The 14,951-nt window shown below is 44.0% G+C and overlaps 1 long non-coding RNA gene across 1 annotated transcript in view; it reads right to left on the reverse strand.

Annotated features, from left to right (window-relative positions):
* LOC137162571 (uncharacterized) overlaps positions 1 to 14,951 on the reverse strand; it is a 47,857-nt gene that overhangs the window by 16,344 nt on the left and 16,562 nt on the right. Inside the window, exon 2 of the long non-coding RNA XR_010922408.1 lies at positions 1,238 to 1,372. This is a non-coding gene — a long non-coding RNA (uncharacterized lncRNA). The remainder of the gene's footprint in view (positions 1 to 1,237; positions 1,373 to 14,951) is intronic.

The raw sequence follows: 14,951 nt of genomic DNA on the forward strand, positions 1-14,951 counted from the left end.
GCTGGGGCTTCTAGCTGCTACTGGGATACAAATAATAAATGGAGACGGAGCACACCAACGAGCTTGGTACAAAGCATATTTCACTGTTGCCTAGTGAGCTTTATTCATTTAAGTCCTAGGAAGATAAGAGAACGTTTACCTATTTCTATTATTCTCCAATAAAATGGAGTGTTACCACTGGATAGTGGTTATCAGGGGCAAAATGCCCAAAGGTATCAATGTGCATTGCTCTTCCTTAGACTCAGCTATGATAGAGATTATGCGGCACTGCTAGCAGTGGAGAGGGCTCAACCTACAAAATCCAGATCGGGATCTTGATCGGAACATCACCCAAAGTTAGGATGTGCTGGGATCCAGGGTTTTGGTTCAGACCATTATAGAGAGAGGCAGTGACTGCAAAGCCTGGGCTGGGGGAAGGATCCTAAGGAAAGTAGGCTCCCAACTCTTATTGAAAGTCAGTCAGAGTTGGGTACCCAGTGGCCTTAGGGCCTTTTGAATATCCCAGCCTCAATCCAGAACCCGATCCCTTCATTGTTCAGATGTGCAGTGGGCCCATCATTTCTGAATGTAAAACAGGGTTTCAAAGTAATTCAGTACCTCAGCTGCGAATTTGTTTGAAGTGCAAACCTGCACTGGATGGATTCATTAAACTGCAATGAAAAGAGAAACCAGAGACCATAAAAGAAACTATTGCCATGTAATGCTGACCCCCTGTTCTCAGGGAAAGCCTGCCATTGAAAATACTTCAGCAGAGTCCCCTTCTCTCCAGCAGCAACGTGAGCCAGACTGAGGCAGGATTACAGGAAGGAATAATACATTAGGAAATGGCTCCCTGCCCATTTAATTTTAGAAACAGACTTGTGATGTTTATGTGAATGTCTTTGCCTGCTAACTTTTTCCTGTTGCTTTCCTTCTGGGATTATTATGATTTGGGTCCAAGTAAATCCCCGCCAGATAAAAAGGTAAACGATACAAAGCCCTTCTCCATGGGATAAGATCAGGACAAGAATTTCAAAAGTGCCGAGTGGGTGCCTTTCTTTTTGGATGTCCAACTCTAGACACCTTGAAAGGGGCTTGATTTTCAGAGTGGCTGCTCATCACTTTCTTAAAATTAGAACACTTACAAATGTTTTAGATTGAGCACCCATAGTTGAGGCAGCCAAAATCACTAGTCACTTCTGGAAATCTTAGCCACTGTCAGCAAATGGAAGAATGTTATAAATTCTCAGACACTCACCCGGCTGATTCTTGCCACACAATCTGCTTGAGATTCCAAAATAAATGCTGTTACGACATCCGCAGTTGTTGTCCTTTGCTCACAAACAGCAGCTGGTGAATAGCCACCAAAGACACCTTCTTTTGGATCTTCTCTCTGCATAAACAAGTGACAAATAACTAATAACTCTTGTATGGGACCCACTTTGTGCCAATTATGTGCCACATCTTCATCACTGTGTCATATATACAGCAGCTTTTCTTTCCAGCCCGTTCAGTTTCTAGTGAGACTATAGCATTTCCCTAAACAAAATGAGCCCCAAGCTGTGGAAAATTAGTAGACACAGGGGGTCTCAAATCTTTCCATAGTATGGTTCACACTTAATAGTATGTATATTTAGAGCACTACTCTCCAGTTCACAATGGCATGACTCTCAGCACTTCCTATTCACTATTGCACAACCCACAGAAATTACAGCATTCCTTTTTTTCATCCCCTCATATTTCCTCTTCCTTCTCTCATTCTACATTTTCTTCCCACACTGGATCCCAAGCCGGTCAGAAAATCTTTCTTTTGTGCTGGGAATGGAGCCAGTGCAAAGTTGAGAGTTGCCACAGCTGCAAAAGGGCTCCCCCTGCAGGAAGGTGGTTGATTAATGTCCTCATTTGCACAGCCTGCTCAGTTTCTAAGAGGCAAAGCCAAGCAAGATCAGAATAGGTGCCTCAGGAAGCATGTCCAGGGATCACCAGGAATTCCTACCAAGGCAGCAGGCTGAGCTTCTGCCTCACTGAAGAGTGTTTATAGGCAACATGTGGGCCTGATTTTCAAAGGTACTGAGCCCCCACAGGCCCCTGTTGACATCACTAGTGCTTGGCACTCCTGAAAACCAGGCTGAGTATGTTTTCAGGGCTTGTACCTGTCCACAGTGAGCTGGCCACACTAAAATGTCTTCTAGAAAGTGGAGTTTGGATCTTTTTTATTGGTTTATTAGGTCCATCCACTTTTATCAGCTGGGAGAGTAGCGAGCTGGTGGTAAGGGTGCCCACATTAGGCAGAGCCAGGAATTAGCTCCACATGGTGCATTTTAACTGATGATTACATTGCTAGGGAAGACCTTTCCAAAGCCTTGACCTCTGGGACTGTGGTCAAGTCATCTCTGGAGCAACTAGGGGAGGGAGAGAGAGAACTCAGACAAAAAACATTGTCATGCCTCAGATCAACTGTCCTACAACTAAAAACAACTTTTGTAGAAGGCAGGAACAATGCTCAAAATGGCTTCCCACAAAAAAATAAATAAATCTAAGAAACGGCCACCTCACTGGAGTATCCTCTCCTCCCCCTTGAGAGGTGGGGGCATACTATTCTCCCCAGAGGGGGAACCAAGACAGAGACAGGGTAAGTGACTTGCCCATGGTCACAGAGTGAATCTGTGGCAGAGCCCAAAATTGAACCCCGAGATCCTGATGCCCAGCCCAATACCCTGAACCCCACCACCATCCTTTCTCTGTGCTGTACAGCTGTTGGAATCAGCTGCTGTTGTTGGCACCAAGACCATGCTGCCACACGAAGGAAAGGGAAAGGTTTAATGCTGGCCAGCGTTTGAGAGGGTGGAAAGGTGTATTTGCACCTACAGAGCAGCTTTAGAGAAACATAGTGAGAGATAATTTTCTGAATATAACAGTGTTGGGAGAGAATTTACTTTAAAAACAGCCTTTGAGGATGGGCGTGAGCTTTTTTTTACATGCCAAACCTCACTTAGGTACATGGTTTTGCTTCAACATTGTATTTGAAGACTGCTTGGCAAAAGTCCCAGCGGTGAGGTATACAGGCAGTGACACAACTGCTATAGCTTTCCACACAGCTGAACTGTACAAACCACTGGCCTGTGATCTCTAGTGATCTGGTCTAACTGGTTAATTCAGCCTTGCAAAATTCCACTTGCCTAGGGTGGGGAAGTAGACCTGGTGCTTGAACTAGTGACTTCTCACGATCCAATTGCAAGGATGGGTTAATTGGCACAAGAACCTCTTTCTCGTCTCGCCGCCATGTATGTTTAGACCTGCTCAGTGGTTATTTGCAGAAGTTTTCATTCTCTGCTACTCCTTTTAGAGAATTCAGCTCCTCTGCCCCCTCTATACCCACTCTTGGCTATATGCCTTATCTATGAAAAACATGGGTTAGGTGTAAGCTACAAAATCCTCAGACAGCCAGAGCTCATCATTCTGCTTTTATATTCTGGGCAAGCCAGAGAGCTCACATCTACCCTGCTCACATTTTCCTAGGGAGTAATCAATTGATTGTGTGTTATACCCATGCACTACTACTGCCTCGGAGTGCTCTTTAGTGATCACCCAGCTTTGGTTTGCAGGCATAATTAACATCTCTTTATTCTTCTTAAAGAACTGATCAGAGTTAGATTATGTCTACGCTTGCCACCAAATTCGGCGGCAGTCGACAGGAGATACGCAAGCTACATAAAGTAGCTTTATGTAGCTTGCATATCTCCCGTCAACTTCCTAACTTCTACTTACGACGGTGTCTTCAGTTCGCTGTGCCGATGGGAAATGCCCTCCCATCGACACGGCGTTACTCCACCTGGTGGAGGTGGATTAGTAGCTTCGATTTCCGGGTCGATTGAGCAGGTCTCCACTTCCGCTCAATCGATCCGAATAAATCAATCTGACGGCGGTGAATTTGCTGCTGTCAGTGTAGACATAGCCTTAGTTTTAATGGATTTTGGTTTCTTCCTACTGCGGGGACCATAGCAGAAGCTGCTGGTTAGAGTAGGTCCAGCAACTACTATCATAGTTACCAAACATTCACCATAATAAGAAATTATTATTATTAATTTACATTAAAAAACTCATAGTGACTCCAACTGAGATTGTTGTTGAAGGCAGTGGACTGGCACTCAACATAGCTGTGCCTCAGTTCCGCATCTGTGCAAAACGTGCATAGTAATACTTGCTTTCTCCCACCCTATGTAGACTGTAAACTCTTCAAGGCAGAGACTGTCTTTTCCTATGTTTGCACAGTGCCTAGCATAATGGGGCACAGATATTGATAGGGGCTGTGACAAATACAGCAATATCCTTGAAAAACCTTACTCAATTAAGTTTAAGTAGCTTTGGGGTCCATTGCTCTAAAATGCAGAGTTTATGTATTATTGCGGACGGCGATTGTCTGTAACTTCTTTGGCGGGAGGTAGATGTGATGTGAGACTTAGGTGATCGAAGGACTATACTGAACAATGGGCCAGACAAGAATGGACTTTTGGGACAATACGAGTGAAGTGATTTTTCCTAGGGAATTTCTAGAGGGAGATGAATGCAAATTTCCCACCACCTGTTATGCAAAAATCCAGCCTTTTGAAGCTACACCCCAGGGAACAGGCCACTGTCTGCTGATCACCTGTTACAGGAGGCCAAGTTCAAAGGCCAAGCGATGCAAAGACTGAACTATTCGTGGGTGTTCTGGTTTTGAATCTGAGACCGTTATGAACTGGTAACCAGGGAGAAAACTCAGTTGTGGGTTTTGAAGGACTGACCCCTGCAGAGCTCTTGTTGGTAAGACCTCTGGTAAGCTTACTAGCAGGCGGGTAGGTGTTTTTAATGTTTTGAATATGTTTTCTCTGTAATGGTTTCACCTTAAGAATAAATGTGCTTGCTTATAAAGAGCTGTGTGGTAACTTGTTACTGCAGGGCTATTACACTGTTTACATCCTTCAGAGAGAAAGCAAAGTGCAGCTGCTGCCCTGCTTTTGGCAGTCTAGCTTGCTGGGGAATCACAGTGCAGGCAGGGAACTGTGCAGCCTGGGAAAATCACTGGTCAGGAGGAAGAGAGATGCAGGTCTCTACCAAGAGAAGTGATGGCTGTGGAGCCAGGAGCCTAGATTGGATGCCATAGAGGGACCACGGAGAGGGAATACAAGTGACGTTGCCCTGAACTGTGAGAGGGGTCTCTGGGCAGTGGTGTTGATGATTCTTTTGTCTACTTGTCTATTTAGATTGTAAACTCTTTGAGGCAGGGACTGTCTTTCATTATTGGTAGGTACAGCACCTACCAGAAATGGAATCCCAATCCTGACTGGGGCTTTTAGGTGCCTCTGTGCTACAAATAAATAATAATTGCACTGTACAGTACAGAGTAAAAAAGGGCCTCTGCTCTAAAAAGCTTCCAAGACAGACAAGAGGGGAAAGAAAAGGAGGCGTAATTATTCATTTTTTGTATTCAGATAGCACTCACCGGGGTAGGCACTCTTCAGAACCACAAGAAAACAACAGTCCCTACCATGTTTATTTGCAGGAGAAAACAAATGCAAGAAGAAAATGTGGCCCTATATGGCAATTTTCATAGTCAAGGCATCTCAAAGTGATTTACACAGCAATGAGTTAGAAATAGATAAGGGGTAGTGCCCATGGCTGGGTAGGTAAACGAAGCAGCTGTGCATTGCTCTTCTATGGCCTTGGACATTAGAAGCTGTTTTATTGAGAAATGTTGGCCTAGGACCCTGGGGTTATCCCCATATTCTTTTATAACAGTGGTACAGAGTGATTACCTATCAGCTGGAAGGCCACGAGAGATGAGGACAAGGGCCTTCAGAGGTAAACACAACAAGTAGGGTGACTGGGCATGGTCGAGAGGGCAATGCAATGAACTATCCTGAAATTCATTTTTGTTCCTCTGACTGAGCAAATGATCAAACATTGCATCACTGGTATCCTGCAGTGTGCCTCTGTGGGGCTGCTGTGTCTGCACAAGAAGATCTTTCCTAAAGTCCCCCAGCTTTGCCAATACCATACACAGCTCCACCTGTGGCAGTGTGAGTGGACAGGTTCCCAGTGGCCGTGTCTTTTCTAGCATTCCCACTGTGATGAGTAATAGTGGGAGACTTCAGCAAAAAATCCCTGCACAGACAAGACCCAAAGAACGTCTACCAATCTGCCCTGCTCAATGGCTTCTGGCGTCTGTGTATGTGAACTGTGCAGACTTGCTGAGGAGAAAACGCTAGCATTTCACAATCATTTGTGGCAAAAGAGACAGGCTTTCTGCACCCGCCTGAACACGATGTTCAAATAATTTACAGCCCTGTCCCTTGGAGGACATCATTTGTCCAAACCTGTCAGAGTGAAGAATAGCTAAATGGGCAGATCATTGGATTTTCCTTTCTGTTCTTTATCTGGATATTGGCCACTGCTAATGTCATCAGAGGAACTTATTTCATGCTATTTGTTTTACAAATCAATGAACCTAACGTCTCTTGTGACTTCTCAGCAGACCTTTAAAACATACGTAGTTCTCATTTTTGAAATGGAACATTTTTGCCTGAGATATACCAGGTAAGAAAAAAATCATTATTTCACAATAGTGACATAAGGCATGAGTATCCAAATATGTTCATTTTTTCCATAGCACATTTTGTTAGCCTCGTGTAGGTATAATAATTATACATCTACCGTGACTGGCAGCTGAGGATCTCAAAGCACTTTACAATCGTTAACTCTTGTAAGGTTTAGTCATTCCACCTGCAACTGAAATGCTACCGTCTCTTGGGTGGAACGCAACAGTTGTTTAACAGCACACACCAATACCAAGCAAAACCAAAAAGTGACCAGATGGAGACATTAGGCCTGGCTTGCGTGACTGTCTTCAAGGCTTTGAAAAGAACATGCATCCATGCTAGGAGGAATGGCTACACCTCCTTTCTAATGGGGCCCAGTCTGTTTAAATCTGTTTCTCATTTTTGCACTACAATAATCTTGTGCGTTTATAAATCACATTTTAGCCAAGATTCTCAAAGCACTTTGAGCCTGAATCCCATTTACACAACTCTGGAGTTAAAATGGACATAAATGACATTTATACTCACTTTAAGGCCTCTTTACATGGTCAAGGAAGTGAATCGGGGCCTTAAGTAAATGAGAATCCATGTCATAGTGCATAATAATTTATTATTCTTCACAATATCTGTGAATCAGACAAGTTATTATAAGACCCATTTTACACACCGGTGCATAAACAGAGCTGGAGCTAGCTGAAGAGACTGAGCAGGTAATAAAATGCCAGGAATCTGTTCTCACAGTCCCCCACTCTAACCAGATGACAGAACTTCCTGTACTGCATACGGAGAGTGCCCAGAAAGGGAGTTTTGGCCTGACTGGAGCTGCCCCCCCCAAAATAGAAGTCAAACTACACCTATAGCAAGGACCCTAACAAGGACGGAAGATCTTGTGGCTGAACCACTGGGTTGAGACTCCTAAGTTCTGGGTTCAAATCCCCACTCTGCCATAGGCATCCTGTGTGATTGCAGACTAGTCACCTAATCTCTCTGTGCCTTAATTTTCCTTCCCTAAAATGGGAATATTAATACTCTCTTACCTCTCGGGGGGTGTGTAAGAATTAAATGTATTCCTTTTTGTGGGCTGCCAAGACACTGTGGTCATATAGGCCATAGCGCTACATTCAGCAAACCATCACTCCAGCCACTTATCACATGGTCTTCAAGCCTCTGTCTGATGGGGATGTGATTCCAGATGGCCCTCAGATTCTAACAAAGCAAGGAGGGTTCCTTCACTACGACATAACAAACCAAGAGAAAGGCTTAAAATTACTGGATGGCATTGTGGACTATGGAGATGATGTTTTCCCAAATGACTTGGACTTTTCTATCTCCACCTATGCTGACAGTCTATATGGCTATCCAGAAGGGAAAGATATGCTGTGAGAAGCCATTACATTCATGTACACTGTCTGGGCAGATAAGGAAAACCCTGACATCTCTTTTTCCTGGCCACTAGTGGGTTGCCTCACTGTTGTTACAGCTGACCTGCATCAGCTCCCCCAGATATTTCTATGCATTTGATCACCACTCCCAAAATGAAATGGAACGTATACGTGTTTATTCCTTTTCTGTGGCACATATCACCACAATATCTTGGCATCTCAAACATTAATAAATTAATTCCCAACATCTTTTATATAAATATATAGAAAAGAATTGGCTGAGTAAAGTTAGTTCTTACACTCTCTTGATGGCATTTCTCTATCTGGAACATAACCTGTGGGGGTGGGGAGGAGAAAATAAATGACAACTGTATGAGAGACACTCAGAGCCCCTGGCATGGGAGCAGAACCAGGGACCCGGGTATGTGGAGGGAGGAATGGTGACATACAGAACCCCTGGCATGCGAGAGGTGCATGGGGGGCTGTAGGGAGTACCTGAAATAGAGAAGGATGGGAGGGTGGCATACAAAGAGCTTGTGGAGAGCACTGCAAGGAGCCAGGGGTGTGGGCAATGAGCTCATGCTACTGAAGCAATGCAGTGTGTTCCCCCTCTAATAATCAGGGAGCAACTGGAGTATACCAAATCATGTTGTGAAGCCATTTTAAAACTTTATCATTCAGCCCACACAGGAGCATCTTTGCAAGCAACCAGCCGCTTCTGAGTTCATGAAACTGTATGGTGACAGATTTTGTGTTTGAATAGCTGACAGCCACAGTTTGCATTCGGTAGCATTCCACCCAGCTCCAGCACCCGGTATATTTTTAGCTCTCTCATGCAGAGAGTTTTTTATACAAGGCACAAAAGTAAAGACATCTTTATTATGAGTTCATTGATACCCAATACAAAATAGCACATGCCTCTTCACATTTTGGAAGCCTTAAACAAGACTTCTGTACCGGGACACAAATTTATATTGTGTGAACAGGAAACCAAGCACTGTCTCAGCAGGTTCCTGGCTCCTGTGGAAAAGCGGGGTGTGGGGATCAGGGTCAAGGTTGGCTGCAACATGCAATATTTCCATCAGTGGGAAAATAGCGAGTGCCAGATTCTCCGTGTGCGTAAATCATTGACATTTGGTTGAAATTAATGGAGCTATGGCATTTTACAGCAGCTGAGGATCTAGTCCAGAGTGTTAAATAACAGCTGTGACTGGATTCTGATGTGTCAAGATCCTGATGCAATGACAAAAGCCAAAGCGAGGCTTTTCTCCAAAACCTTTTCCCTAAATCTTTAAATAAATTTTTTTTTTTTAAATCAGAACTTAGTTAGCAGACTGAGATAAGAACATAATGCTTCACAGTGAACAAGATGCTGCACAAAGGTTTATTTATTAGCCACAAAATTGGCATGAAAGCCCCCAGTCGCACATTCCACGTAGTGTTGGCTCCCGTAGCTTCACTCAGACTGATGATTACAATCTTGGGTATACCATTCTACTTGCAGTCAGAGGACTTCTCAGCACTCCAGCATCATCAAATTTCTCTTTCTTGCTTAAGACCTGGAGCCTTCACATGCCTCAAATTGGAGCCATCTGGCTTCCCAGAAAGAACCCCACAAAGTCCAAGTGCTTTCACCTTGAGCACACAGGGAACTGCAGTTTCTGACCTCTCAAATGTTGCTGACTCATGATTCCGCTTTGAAAACCGTGCTTGGATTATCAGGAAGATGTTACGTTATGCCTATGACGAGATTTTATAATTCCACTTTGAAGATGCCCCTTCATTTGATCTCACACTGGGACCCAGGAATGCCGTTCCCTCAACATCCCCTTTTGCTCTGAAAATTCGACAGCTGACATGCCATCTTTTCCCACCATAACCCCACAAAACCTAACATGGACAGGGACAGGTTCCACTAGCAGAACCGGAGCTGTGGGACCCTAGTGGCAGAAAGCCCTTCTGCAGAGAGACAGCTGTTGCACAAGCTACCCACAACTCCTGGAGAGGGGGCCCATAGCCAGTTGGTACAGCCCACAAAGGTCTGGACCAGCCAGAGAGAGAGGGGCAACATGGCAGCGAGGAGATCCAGCACATCTCTTGGGCAGCCTCAGCTGCTGAGGCTTTTACGGAGCCCTACCTGGAACTGAAAGCTGTCTTCACCTGGAGGGATTTACCAGTGGTATTGCCATGTATTCTCTGCTGAGGAGGAACCCTTGATCAGGTGCAGTTGTCCTCCAGGGGCAAATTGCACTCCCTATGTCAACGGCGGTGAAAGAAACTTGCAAAACTCTATATCACATATTCAGATCGGTGCGTGGGTAGCGCTATGGAAAAAAGGATCTGCTCTGATTTGGGAGAGACTCAGGATTTCTAAGGTGTAGCTTGCACTACTCGCATCCAGTGGAACCTCTGGTCCAGCATACCCAGTTGGATAATTAATTCGACATTGCTGGGAACCCTACTGTGCATATTTCCCTACAAGAAATTCACACATCTCAACAGAGGATAGAGAAATCCAGGGCAATGGATTAGAACTAGAGAAGACCTCCAGAAAGGGACATAAACATGACATTTGCTATTTCAAAAGGTGAAGTGGAAAGAAAGCAAAAAATTGTCCCCAACATGTTATTTCTGGTGCTTTTTAAAACCCAGAGAGGACATGGCCAGCTTTTGAGAGAGAAAAGAATTTGTGGTGTTGACGTAGGAATATTTAAGGGTCGCACGAATAAAACCTAAACAGTAAGCTACAAGTCCTGTGTTGCACCAGTATAACTCTCTTTGTGCCACAACTAACAGGACTGGCAAGTCATCTTCCACATTCCCATGCTCTCTTGATAGTCTTTTGCCAGGACTCAGTCCTACAGCTGACAGAAGTGGCTCCTGTTTGCTGGTTTTCCTCTGGTGGATGCAGAGCATACTGAGATAGCAGCTGCAGAGAATGGGAATACTGGAATGTATCATAGTACATGCATATTTGTTTTCCAAGACCAATAGCAAACAGTGAACTGACAGTCTTGTAATTAATTGAACCATTAAGACAGTTGCCCTTGGTCCAAAAGCAAGTCAATGGTTGATGGTCTAAGATGATGGTAAAGTGGATGCTCTGGACATAAATGAGCCACTTACCTACTGGCCAGAGGATTTTTAAGCTTTTGTGCATGTTTGGGTTTGTTCAGCAGAAGTTGGCACATGACTAGCATAATCCTACAAGAAGTTCTTGATTGTTCCTGTGTTGAGCAAGCACTATCCCCAAGCCAGCAGAGCTACTGTCTGCACAGAGATGCAATCAGAGCAGGGGAGTGTCAATAGAATGGGGTAGAGCAAGAAGGCATCTTTGCACATCTGAAATGCCTGGTTGTATTCTTCTTCCACCAGAAGGCTCCCTCCATGGCAGGAGGCTGTTTTTACACAAGGGCGCACAGTGGACAAATAACAGCACAAAAGTGATGAATTAACAGCAGTAAAATAGGTCAAACACTAGACTGGGACAAGAGGCCTCCTGAGCTGCACGCTGAGGATCTGGACAGATGCCTGCATTACTAGCTGGTTTAACAAGCTCACATTTCTGAACTCCCTATTTCAGTCCAGCACATGATCCTCTCTAGCACCTATATTACCATATGATGGAAAGTCACAGGTCCAAAAACCCACTGGCCCCTACTAGGGGTCCTCCCCTACATAGCTCTTTTATAGGACTTTGTATTAATGGATCTCAAATACACTTTACAAAAAAGATAAATACCATTATCCCCATTTTACAGATAGGAAACTGAGGTGCAGAGAAGTGACATGACTTGTCCAAAGTCACCACACAAGCCCATGACAGAGCCTGGAATAAAGGTAGGTCTGAGTCCCAATCCACTGCTCTACCCACTAGGAAATGCTGTTGTTTCCATTGACTCCTTCTGTTGCTCTAACACCACAAAAAGAACATATGTGGCCCTCACCTTTAATAATCATAGAAGACCAGAACGGGCTACTGTGATCATCTAGTCTATCCTCCTGTGTAACGCAGGCCATAGGACTTCCCTGAATTAATGCCCATTTAAACTAGACCAAAATACATCGGAGTAAAGCAATCAGTATTTTGATGTCTTATTCAACAACATCTACTAAGATTATTTGTTAGCAATACAGCTTATTCTTTACACAACTGACATGTCTTAAAATAGTCCCTACTGCTATTTTAATTTTTTTTTTAGTCCATTCCCCTCCAGTGTTTGCCTCTCTCAGTAAGAGAAATCTTGATGACCTTGGTGATTGTCTGGGAATGAAGATGAAATAAATATAAAGACTTAGATTTTCAAACATCGATTAGTGCTTTTGGACACCCAATTTGAGATACCTTAAGGGAGACTGGTTTTTGGAAGGCAGATGGATGCTCAGCACTTTCTGAATATCAAGCATCTTTATGGTATTGGTCCTAAAAGAGCCTAATTAAGCCTAATTTGGCTATTGACTGATCTTTGACTACTACCGGTAAATATGTCCAATAGCCTGTGATGGGATGTTAGATGGGGTGGGTTCTGAGTTACTACAGAGAATTTTGTCTTGATATCTGGCTGGTGAGTCTTGCCCACATGCTCAGGGTTTAGCTGATCGCCATATTTGGGGTCGGGAAGGAATTTTCCCCCAGGGCAGATTGGCAGAGGCTCTTGGTGTTTTTTGCCTTCCTCTGTAGCATGGGGCACGTGTCACCTGTATTCTCTGTACCTTGAGGTCTTTAAACCATGATTTGAATTCTTCAATAACTCAGTCTTAGGTAAGGGGTCTATTACAGGAGTGGGTGGGTGAGGTTCTGTGGCTTGCATTGTGCAGGAGGTCAGACTAGATGATCATATTGGTCCCTTCTGACCTGAAAGTCTGAGTCTAAAAGGTGTCTCAAGTTGGACACGCAAAATTGAAGCACCCAAAAATCATTAGTCACTTTTGAAAATATAGGCCAAGTTGCATATACACACATAGCCTCGAGAAGCCAATGACATTTGTGACTTGTCCAGTGACCCATTCAGACAATTCCTGACTGGGCTCAAGAGTTTCTGATGCCTTTCCTCTTTTCTACTGATGTGATCCTTCACATCAGCCATTGCATGGGCAGATATGCTTTCATCAGTTTAATCTTGTCCCTCAGCTCAAAGTGGTTCTTTTCCATAGCCATAGTTTGCTAGGCTTTCTCTTGCCTAAAGCAAATGACAATGCAATTAAGACTTTTTTTTTGGCTGTGTGCAGTCCCCTGCAAGGTTCTTAGTAAACTTGTGCCTGATGGCATGCCAACATCCTGTTTATCTTGTTCTTGAGAAATGCACCCCCCACAAATTGAGATCTTATTACACACTCAGAAATAATAGTCGTCTGGGCCCTCCAACCCCCTTTATCAGAGATTCCTCCCTTTTCAATACATTCTGGAGTGCTGGAATAAGATACCTGTACTGTACAATTTGAAGCCCTTTGCGTCTAGCCCACCTGGACATCATCTACATGTGAACATAATTGTCCATTTGTCCTATATGCATTCTGCCTCCCAGGCGCGCCTCCCATTTCTGCTTATATTTTCCCAGGATGCTTCTCTCTGACATTGACTTGCCTACACCTGTGTTACCTGATCAACCCACTGTAGTTCAAATGAAACATGCTGCATGCCTGGAAGGGTCATGGTGGATTCGCCAACACTGGTAATTTTTAAATCAAGATTGGAGGGGTTTTTTTGTTTTTTTTTAAAGATATCGTCTAGTTCAAAAAGGCGTTATTCTGGGGCAGTTCTATGGCCTGTGTTATACAGGAGGTCAGAGTAGATGATCACAGTGGTCCCTTCTGGCCTTGGAATCTATGAGAGATCCTCAGCCCTGCAGGCAGTCTCATCATTGCAAGGTGCTACTGGCAAGTAATGGGGTAAACAAGCAGCACAGGGAACAAGAGGAGTAAATGCCAGAAGGTTTGAGCTGTTAATGGGGCTTTGTAGTGAGGAAATGAAAGAGAGAAAAGTCTGGAGGGAATGGATAAAGAGAAGGGTACGGAGTAGAGATTCTGGTGGATGCAAGGAGAAGGCTAGAAGTTTTGGAGATGCATGGGGTCATATTAAAGGTGAGGAGAAATGCTTTTAAAATAAATATAACACAAATGTAAGATTGAAAAGCATCATCAAAATGAATATGTAGAGACCCCAATAAATATACTGTAACAAATTTGTGGCCATCCACATAGGCCACCCACTTCACAGTTGTCATTGAGCTGGACCTCTGGACCTTTGGAACTTCACAGCAAGGGACTCACACCCTTGTGCTCCAGCAAAACAAGTCTCTACTACTTGCCTTAAAAGAGAATCTCCTTCTGTTATAGCAGTATGGAGCCCAAGACATACACTGGAGCAGTTCTGATTCCATCCAGCAGAGAGCAGAGATACAGATATACATATAAACGACATTAACACCTGGATCTGGCTTATGGGTGGATGGCAGTTGATACCTAAAACTGTCTATGGAATCTAGCAACCTCAGCTTCATTTTAGACAGAAGTGATGCTGTCAGCTATGTGTGGGGGAAATACAGAAAAGCAGAATTGGACCCTCTGTGTGTATCTCGGTCATCATAAACAATCTATCACATATTTACCCAGCCTGCGTAGTTGCTGTAGCAATGAGGCATCAAATTCAAATCATAGCAACTCGGGTTGTGGAGAAAATGCTGCTGCCTTATTTTCAAAGACCCTGCTTCAGCAAAGGTGAGAGCTCCCTCGATAAAAGTCCCGGCTCGGGTCTGGTCAGAGCAGCCTGTTTGCTTATGCTCAGACCATTGGGGCTTTCTTGTGCAGTTTAGAGGGTAGAGCACCAGTGCAGTTGAATTCCATTCTTCCATTGTCTTTTCAAGTCTGAGCACAAAGTTGATTTTGTTTCTTTAAAACAAAAGGACAAAGAGACTTATGTGCTCCAGGCCACATACTATGTAAGTCCAATTCAGCTTTTCCAACACTGCACCTTTATCACTTGATATGCTCTGGATCACTAGGGAACACACAC

This window comes from Emydura macquarii, unplaced genomic scaffold (assembly GCF_026122565.2).
Source record: "Emydura macquarii macquarii isolate MOO-44397 ecotype Brisbane River unplaced genomic scaffold, CSIRO-AGI_Emac_v2 contig_2432, whole genome shotgun sequence".
NCBI classification, from domain to species: Eukaryota; Metazoa; Chordata; order Testudines; family Chelidae; genus Emydura; species Emydura macquarii.